We start from the raw sequence: 10,665 nt of genomic DNA, 5'->3' as shown, positions 1-10,665 counted from the left end.
TTTAGCAGGCTGGTCCTAGGGAGTTCATCCCTCCGAGGATGTCTATACGCTATCAGGGTACGTATGGACCGATCGAGGAGCTTATTCCGCCAGCTCCAGCGGGAGAGCAGTTTGTGGAGCGGTCTATTCCTCGTCACCAGACTCGAGTAAGTAGTTTTTCTTGTTATATACCATCCTTATGTTGGGCTTTATAATTGTTATTGACTTTGGCTATTTTGGCAGTTCTATCGTGAGGTGGTGACGGCTACGGCCAGGTGCATTGACGCCTTTCGCAGCCAGCTTGTGAGGTTGCGGAACCGTGCTACCTGTCGTAGCAACGACGCTGAGGAGGTATTACTTTTACTTTTACTACTTTTGGCTTTATTTTCGTTGTATTTGCTAACTTGATTTACTTTTGCAGGGGCAGCCTATTCCTTCCCCACGCACTCGATCGAGGCCCGAGCCTAGGAGGGAGACTACTAGGTCCGACTCGAGGCGTCGCCGGACTACTTCTGGTGGTCGAGGTGGTCGTTCTGAGGTCGCCGCTGTAGAGGATTCGGCGTCATCACCTGAGGACATTCCGACCGGGCCGACCGTTCGAGATGGGTTGGGTGGTGGGACATACGAGTTTGGCTCGTCGTCGCAGCAGCCTTTGCAGCCCCAGCCTCTTTCCGTCGGGTTTCAGGGTGAGGTTAGATGGCCTGGTCCTGAGCTGCAGTTCGCGCCGCCTAGTGGTTCAAGGGGCGATGATGGACATACTCCACAGAGTAGGACATTTTTCGATACATTCGGCATCCCTCGCGACTTGCAACCTCCGGCGCCATAGCTGTACCTGTGTTTATTTATTGTTTGACTTTTGTAGGACTTTGTCTATTGTATTTATATGACTTATGTACCAGACACTTGTATATATATATGCATTTTATTCTTTATTAACATTTTATTTGCCTGGTTTATTATTGTGTAACAAATGTGTTGTGCATGTAAGTGTGTGAGACAGTGTAATTTTTGCGCAAAATTTTTCCGTCATTTTTAATATTAATGGAGGGTACCGACTCTCTCCCCCAAAAAAAAAGAAAAAAGAAAATGAAGGCAAGCTTAAAATTAATTAAGCTTTAATATAATAATAATAATAATAATAATAATAATAATAATAATAAGAATAATAAAAATAATAATAAAAATAAGAGTAATAATAATAATAATAATAAAAAGTAATAATAATAATAAAAACAAAATATTGAGGGTATGAGAAGAGGAATAGAACAGTAAGTCAAGTCAAAGTCGAAATCAAATACGTAAAAACACGGTTTCCTACGCGCAATAGGTGACGCTACTAAGGAAACAACTGGCGCCGCGTAATCCATCCTGTCGCCACGCGACAGGCTCTGTCGCCACGCGACAATTTTGTCACCTGGCGACAGACGCGCTTTCCTGTTTCCTACAGGAATTGAAGTCTGTCGTGCAGAAAAAGTTATAAATAGCCCCCGAATCATCCGTTTACTGCATAATTTAACCAGATTATTAAATAGTTAATTAACTAGTAATCATGCCTTTAGCTAAAAGAACCTTTTGTGGGTACATGGATGAATGGTGTCGTCACTTAACTGCTAAGGATAAAAAAGCATTAGATCTTTCTCATATGGGGGGTATGTTTGGAGTCAAGGGGATGAGCCTTGATATTGACTTTATTTATTCTGCCATAGACTATTGGAATATTGATACTCTTTGTTTTAGATTTTTTCATGATGAAATATGTCCTTTACCGGAAGAATTTGGGGCCATCATAGGTTATTATTCTACAGACCTTGCGGTAATGCCTAGAATCAATGAATATTACTATAAAGATTTCGAACACTTTTTTGATTTGAGGGGGACGGCTTTGAAACACATAGTGCATGGTAACATAGTTAATTTGACAGAATTCGCACATTATTTTTATGATAATCCCAATCCCGATTTCCGTGTCTATAAAAGAAGGGCTTTCCTTTATTGTTTATTTAACCAATTGCTCTTAGTGAGTGGCAAAGATAATGAGGGGCAATCGATAATTATATCTGTTATAGAACAAGTTGAATCTGGGAGAAATCCAATGCCATTAATTGTTGGAGAGACTATGCTGTGGTTAGATGCACTGAGAAAGGATTCAAGGGCACCTTTAAGGGGTTCTCCAATCTTATTACAGGTATAAAATAATATTATTATTAATTTATCAAGAACTAAAGAATATTATTTTTACACTGTAATGTTAATTTAAATACATATTTGCAGATATGGCTCATGGAGAGGCTGAAGCTTATTAATCCTCCCGATGATATTCACACATATGTTCCAAATTGCATAGTCCGCTGAAAGAAACGATTTTTGAAAATCGGTCGCCATGAGTGGAGCAAGGTGTTCGCTGCCGGTGACTTTACTATAAACTGGATTGTTCCTTGGTGGAGGATTGAGGCGATGATTGGTTGTAGTAATCAAGCATATTGTCGTCTCCCGAGCTTGTCGAGACTAACCTTTTACTTTCCTTGTAGAGTCATGAGACAATATGGTCTCGCACAAACCATCCCTACAGGAGATCTTCGCCGTCCTTATGAATTTCCTGTGTCACAAGAGATTGAGCGCTTTGATGGATACTGGAGTGGTAGGCCCTTATGGGAGGTGATTACCCATAGGGAACCACCTTGCTTGTCAAATAAAGTGAAGCAATGGCTTGATGGAAGATTCCAAAAACCTCAAGTCACAATTGAAAAGACCAATGTGAAGTATCGTCTAGGTGACAAGAAGATCCCTGTTAAGGAACGCCTAGGGGAAAGAATTGAGTTCAAGACTCCTATTATGCCTAGAAAGAAGAGTGCCAAGAAGAATCAAGGAAAAAGAAAAGTCGACTCTACTAAGAAGGAAGCTTGGGTAGAGAAGAAACATGGAGTCCTAGCGGAAGGAGAAACTATCTATACTAAAATAGAGTGTAGATCTTCTAACGGTTGTCTCCTAGCGAAGATTATGGATCAAGAGGAAGAGAATGAAGACACAAATTGGAAAAGAATGAAGAAGGAGAAAAAAGATTAGAGCATTACTTTTCTTTTGATTTATTAGACAAAGTTAATTTGTTTTAGTTAATTTTTCAGCTTTTATTTTATCAATAATGTCCTTTCTTTATTAATCAATAAAATTTCAGCTTTTATTTTAATTAACTTTCAATTAGAGCAATGAAAACAATTACAACATTTATTTTTCGGAGAATTAATTCGAGTACGAGAGTCGAATAAATTTCCAGAATATGCGAAACTGGTCTAGACACTCGCAGAAGACTGGCGCTGCTATTTGATGCGCTGTCGCTGATGATTGGACTATGTCGCCTGACGACAAAATTGTCGTCTGGCGACAGAGACTATCGTCTGGCGCCAGTTTTGAAATTTTGCAGACATGTGTTTTTTACTTCGGAGATACAGAATCTGAAGAGATTAAAACGGCCGCACCCTGTCTGGGTTGCCTACGTATCCTTTGCTTAAGGAATCAGGCCAAACGTAGCTCTCTTGAGTATTTTACTCAAGTACTTATGGGTAGTATTTCTTAAGTTGGTCAAGGTTTGTCATGTTTGAAAATTCATTGCCATCCATATCAGTTAATTTAGCCGCGCCTCCTGACAGGATTGTTTTGACAATATATGGTCCAGACCAATTAGGCTGGAATTTGCCTCTTGGATCTAAAACATTTTTCCTTAATGCTTTTAATACCAAGTCCCCAACCTTGATATTTCTGGTCTTGACCTTTTTGTTGAAATGTCTAGCCATGCGGGTTTGATAACATTGAGTATGATGTAGAGCTTCTAGTCGCTTTTCATCGAGTAGGATTAGCTCTTCATATCGTGCTCTAGTCCACTCAACTTCATCGAGTTTACTTTCTAACGCAATGCGTAGAGAAGGTATTTCTAACTCTACAGGTTGTACGGCATCCATTCCATATACCAAGTTGAATGGCGTATTTCCTGTTGATGTTCGGATTGACGTGCGATAACCCCACAATGCGAAGTGAAGTTTGTCAGGCCAATCTTTATAATTTTCCGTCATTTTCTCAATGATCGTTTTCAAATTCTTATTAGCGGCCTCAACTGCTCCATTTGCTTGAGGTCTATACGGGGAAGAATGGTGATGTTGAATACCATACTTTTGTAGCAATTCTTCACATTCTGCTTGAAAATGAGTTCCATTGTCACTTATCATTTCATGTGGGACTCCGTATCGACAAATTATGTTTCTCTCGATAAAGAGTGCTACATGCTTGGCGGTGAGCTTAGCATATGATTGTGCTTCCACCCACTTTGTGAAGTAATCTATTGCGACCAAGATGTATTCATGGCCTCCTGTTCCGGGAGGTGTAATCTTTCCAATTATGTCTATTCCCCATGTAGAGAAAGGCCATGGTGAAGTGTAGGTGTAGAGAAGAGATGGTGGGATATGTTGCAAATTTGCATAAATTTGACATTTTGGGCATCTTTTTACATATTGATGACAATCTTTATTCATGGTAGTCCAGTAATATCCTTCTCGCATTATCTTTTGGACTAGCATTTTGCCGTTAACATGTGTTCTTCATATACCTTCATGGATTATTCTCATAGCCCTGTGAGCATCTTTTTTGCCTACACATAATAGAGCTCGTCCTTTAGGTACCCTTTTGTGTAATTCATTTCCTATGAGTACAAACTGGGAAGCTAAGAGTCTTAATGCTCTTTTCGCTCTTTTGTCAGCATGAGGAGGATATTCTCCTTTGGTGACATAATTCAATATATCTACGAACCATGGTTCTTCCTCTGGTTCTTCTTCTTGAATTACTTCGTCGTCTTCTATGGCCTGAATGTATGCTGGTTTATGCCTTTTTTCTATGGTTAAAGGCATTTGCTCAATTTCCTTAGGTATTCTAACCATTGAGGCTAGCCTTGCCAAGGCGTCGGCAAATTGGTTTTCCTCTCTAGGTAGGTAAGTGTATTCCACTTTTTCCAATTGATCGGTGAGAGTTTCCAGATATGTTTGGTAGGGAGCTAAACTTTCACTCCTAACCTTCCATCTTTTGGAGATTTGATTAATAATTAGGGATGAATCTCCGAATATCCGAAGTTTCTTTACACCTAGGGCTAAAGCGGTTTCGAGGCCTACTACGCATGCTTCATATTCAGCTGCGTTGTTGGTGACGTCGAAATCTAATTTGATGGATATAGGGACATGTTCTTCCTTAGGTGATACTAATAAGACTCCTACGCCGCACCCCTTTTGGTTTGAGGCTCCATCAAAATATAGAGTCCATGTATCATCCTCTGTCATCATTAAATTTTCGTCCGGGAATTCATTCTCTTCTAAGGGTGTCGAATCTTCTATTGGGAAATCTGCTAGAAAATCCGAGACCACTGTTCCTTTAATTGCTTTTTGAGGCATAAACCTTATGTCAAATTGGGCCAAATTCACTATCCATCTTGAGATTCGTCCATTAAGTGTAGATCTTTCGAATAGATATTTTAGGGGATCCATTCGTGAGACTACGTAAACGGTATGCACGAGCATGTAATGTCTCAATTTAGTTGTGGCTCATACCAACGCGAGGCACAGCTTTTCCAATGGTGTGTAGCGTGTTTCATATTCGAGCATCTTTTTACTTAAGTAGTAAATAGCATTTTCTTTGCTTTCTACCTCTTGTGCGAGCATAGCTCCCATTGTTTCCTTTGTGACGGTTAAGTATAGTCTTAAGGGTATTCCGGGGAGTGCTGGGGCTAATACGGGAGGATTTGCAAGATAGGCTTTGATCTTCTCAAAGGCTTTTTGACACTCATCGTCCCATATGATTGGTACATTTTTCTTAAGCTTTTTGAATATTGGTTCGCATATCGTGGTTAACTTGGATATGAACCTACTTATGTATTGCAACCGGCCAATAAATCCTCGAATTTGCTTTTCGGTTTTGGGCGGTGGCATGGACATGATTGCTTTAATTTTGGTGGGATCTATCTCTATTCCTCTAGAGCTTATGACATAACCCAAGAGTTTCCCTGAGGTAACTCCAAAAGCACATTTAGAGGGGTTTAACCTCATGTTGTATTTTCTTAATCTTTCAAAGAATTTCTTTAAGGCTATTGGATGTCCTTGGCGGTCTTTTGATTTTACAATCATGTCATCCACATAGACCTCCACTTCTTTATGCATCATATCATGAAGTAAGGCAGTTGCTGCTCGTTGGTAAGTAGCACCCGCGTTTTTTAACCCGAATGGCATTACCGTATAGCAATAAGTACCCCAAGGTGTTATAAATGTTGTTTTCTCCATATCTTCTTCGGCCATGAGGATTTGATTGTATCCTGCGTATCCATCCATAAATGAGAGAAGTGCATGGTTTGCTGTGTTATCTACCAAAATATCGATGTGTGGCAAAGGGAAGTCGTCCTTTGGACTTGCCTTATTCAAATCTCGATAGTCGACACACATTCGAACTCTACCATCTTTTTTCGGAACCGGGACAACATTGGCGACCCATTCGGGGTATTTGGATACCCGGATAAAACCTGCAGTTATTTGTTTTTGTACTTCTTCTTTTATCTTAAGGGCCACGTCGGGTTTCATTCGACGTAACTTTTGTTTTACAGGTTTCATTCCTGGAATTAATGGTATAGTGTGTTGAGCTATTTCTCTATTAATGCCTGGCATATCTTCGTATGACCAAGCAAATACATCGATAAATTCTTTAAGTAGATTAATTAAATCGGTTCTTTCTTCTTTGTTTAGTGTCAGTCCGATTTTAACTTCTCTTTTAATGGTTGGATCTTTTGAGATATCAACCGTTTCTGTATCCTCAATTATTGGTGTCTTATTTTCAAGTGTTTCCATTGCTTTAATTATTTCTTTGTCATTTTCATCATTAGTTAAGCAATGCTCGTCATCTTTAGATAAAGAAAAACAAGAGGAATAAGGGGAAGAAGACATATTATTAAACTCAGAAATCATTACATCAAATAAAGAGATGTCCGTCGGAACTTGACTGCTAACTATCCTAGGAGTAGAAAAAGAAGGTGAGGGTGCTACAACTAAAGACTTAGAAGACTCGATGAGGGAAGACTCTAACTCAGACTCTGACTCAGACGACTCCTCGAATATTGGTCCTTGCCCTGTAGTTATTGAAATCTTCTTTCCATTTATAGTAACTATCATCACTTTCTTACGCCATCCACGCTCTTGATCTTCTATTGGAGTGATAAGTTCGGAGGGATCAAAACTTTCACTTTGGAGAACCGCTTGGATAAGTGAAGAATCATCTTCCGCATATCTTGATTCGTTCTTTTCCCTTCCAAAGAGGAGTCCCATGACATTAAAGTCGAAACAAGGGGGTGCTTTTTCCTTATATGTTGGGGCTGGGATCTCGTCTAGGAAACAACAATCCAAAAAGATTTCGAATCCAGGCTGCCTTATACCATTTACAACAAAAGGTTCAGGAAATTCGTGACAAGGGTAATCCTCTCCTTCTCTTATAAATTGCCCGTTTAAAGTGAGAGGATATTGATCCATGGGTATTTCCTTTTCTTGTATACGGGCATTTCTTCGTGCTTTTGATTTTTCCTGGGCTCGTTTAAGGTCTTCGAGGGTTGGTTCAAAACCAAGTCCGAAAGTATCCAATTTAGGGAGGCCAGGTAAGCCGATGTGTTTAGCTACTCCTTTCTTCTTTCCTAGAGTCATTCCGGGAAAGTGTCCTTGTTTTCTTAGGATAGCATTTGTTATCATGTTTGAGTGGAGGTCATAATGAAGAGGGGTCCTTTCATCTTCCTCTATTAAGGAGACCTCTTCGCTAAAGCCCCACAAATCTTCATCGTTTTCGTCGTGTTCCACATTAATTAGTGGATTTTCTACTGTTTTAATCCTCATAGATGAAGCATCAATGGTTATTGAACGCCTCCAACTATAGCCTTTACTTGTTGATGGAGAGACGATGGGACGACCTTTAAATCATGAAGCCAAGGGCGTCCTAATAGCAAGTTAAAAGATGCCTTGATATCTACTACTTGAAATGTAGTAGCATGTTCAATTGCGCCTGCAGTTACATTCATAGTGATCATCCCTAATGCTTGACGACGTGAATTATCATAGGCTCTTATTCCTTGGGTTGACGGGGATAAATCCTCATCTCTTATTCCTAACATTCTTGCGGTTCTAAGTGGGCAGACATTAATTGCTGAACCGTTATCCACAAGAGTCATAGGGACATTCATTCTTTTGCATATGACTGTGAGGTTTAGAGCTTTATTGTGTTTGTCACCTTCCGGTGGTAGATCTTTATCCGAAAAAGTGACCAAATTAATTGGACTTGGGAGATCGCTCGTGAGGAAGTTTGCAAGTCCCTCAGGAGTGGTGTCCGAATCTATTCCTATCTTAGCCAGTGCATCCATGACTGCGACTCTATGTTCTCGAGATGTGGCTAAAAGTTTCCATACATTCATTTCTACTTTAGTCTTTTTTAGCTGTTTGACAACATCGTTGTCTTCTATAATAGACACGGGAATTTGCTGAATAGAAGGTATGGGTTGTGTTGAAATGGGAGGTTGTATTCTTCCGGACCTAGTGAGGACATCTATGGGTGAATCCTCCTCGTCCCAAATGTCACTTACGGGGTATATTGTTGATAGAGGAGTTTCTTCAATGTCTTTAAGGTACACATCCTCATCGTCACTGTCCCATACTCCATTAATCATGGCATCGTGTGGAAGTCGAACTAACTTTTTCTCATCAATCAAACGTTGAACCAAGTCCTTAAACTTGAAGCATTGCTCTATTGTATGTCCTCCTGATTGATGATATGCACAATAATATTTGTCTGTCCTTTTCAGCGATTCAAATGGTCTTGGTTCGAGAGGTTGAACTTTTCCGTTCTCGAAGAGCATTTTGAACATGTTTGTGTATGATGTCCCAATTGGAGTATATTTCCTATTGTTCTTTTTGGGAGTGTCAATTACTTGGAGGGAAAATGGTTTCTTTGGCTTAAGAGGAGGTTTATTTTTAAGCAACTCATTTTTCTCTTTTATGGCCTCGAAGGTTTGTGAGATTAATTCTTTTAATTCCGAAAGTATTAATGTCAATGCCAATACTTCTTGCTTAGTTGCGGGTTCCTGACTGGAGAATTCGAGAGCATCTTCAAAGATCTCTTCTTCAATGGTCTCGATAGGTTCTATGAGGCTAGATGGATCCTCTTGGTTTTCTTCGTCAGAAATAGCCAAAGAATCCGATAGCGGTGCAGTATTGATACTTGGCTTCTTACTTGCGGGAGGTAATGGGAGCTTGTTACTATCAATCAAATCTTGAATGGCTTCCTTTAATCTCCAACAATTCTCTGTAGGATGACCCCTACCTTGGTGATATTTGCAATGTTCATTTGGGTTCCAGCTAGCCGTTCTCCTTTCGACAGGTGGGTCCCCAAATGGTCCAATAGGAGTTATAAGACCTTTTGCATGTAAGCGATCAAATGCGGTGTCATAACTCATACCAATAGGAGTATAATTCTTCCTAAATGGTTTCTTTTGTCCTTGATTATTATTCATTGCCAATACTTCATTAAGAGGAAAAGTGCTAACATTATTTGAGTGGGTAGATTTGGATGAAGAAGGATTGTCGTTCTTCTTATTTTTCCAGCCACTACTTGAGCTGTTATTAGCAATTTTCTGTTTAGCAAGGTCATCTTCAATGTTAATTCCAATGTCATATACCGCTTTGAAAGTATTTAAATTGCTTTGATATTTGAGATGCTTAGAATATTTCTCTTGGAGGTTTTTAATGAACATTCTGACGGATTCCTTTTCACTAGGCACTTCAACCATTTTTGCAGTGGTTTCCCTCCATTTATTGAAGAAGGAGGTGAAACCCTCGTTTTCTTTTTGTTTCAGCATTTCTAATTCTCTATGATCGGTTTCAACTTGTATATTGCATTTATACCTTTCAATGAAAGCGCTCACAATAGATTCCCAACTAGAAGTCTTTTCTTTATCAAGTGAAAAGTACCACTGTTGACATACAGCTTCTAAGGATAGTGAAAATACAGAATGAAATGCCTTTCTATCTATCCCCTTAATACTCATTACAGTTTCAAAAGCTCTTAAATGAAAATAGGGGTTATCCATGGCCTTGAACTTAGGGATGTCATTGGGATTGAACTTTTGTGGAAGAAGGTCTTTATCCACCGAGACCCCTTGGGAGCTAATCTCTTGAAATCTAAAGTCGCTGGATAATTTGCCCAAGCTTTCCTGGATTAGGTCCATTTGTTTTTGTTTTTCAGGATTACTTATTTGCAGCGATAGGTTTTGCAGCATTTCAGCCAAGTTGGCTACCTGTCCCTTGACTTCATTAAGTTCTTCTTGACTAGCCATTGCCTTCTTAGCTTTCCTTTTCCTACCGACTGGTTTGTCGAAAAGTAAAACTTGAACAAAAGTGTTGTCTTTGATTAAACGCCCTTCCTTTCTTGACCACGCGCTGTAATTTAAACCATATTTGTTTTAATATTTGACTCTAATTGACTTGACTTTATGTTTAAAAGATTTAAAAGAAAAAGTGAAAAAATGGGGTATATATTTTAAGGGAATTTAAAAATTGGAGGATTAATATCCGACTTACCCCCCTAAAATAAAATGACGGAAAACACGCATTCAAGACTCTCTAGACATGGTCATAA

This window comes from Chenopodium album, chromosome 22 (genome assembly GCF_948465745.1).
Source record: "Chenopodium album chromosome 22, dcCheAlbu1.1, whole genome shotgun sequence".
NCBI lineage: Eukaryota > Viridiplantae > Streptophyta > Magnoliopsida > Caryophyllales > Amaranthaceae > Chenopodium > Chenopodium album.
The sequence above is the reverse complement of the archived record's forward strand: the minus strand, read 5'-3'. Positions refer to the sequence as shown.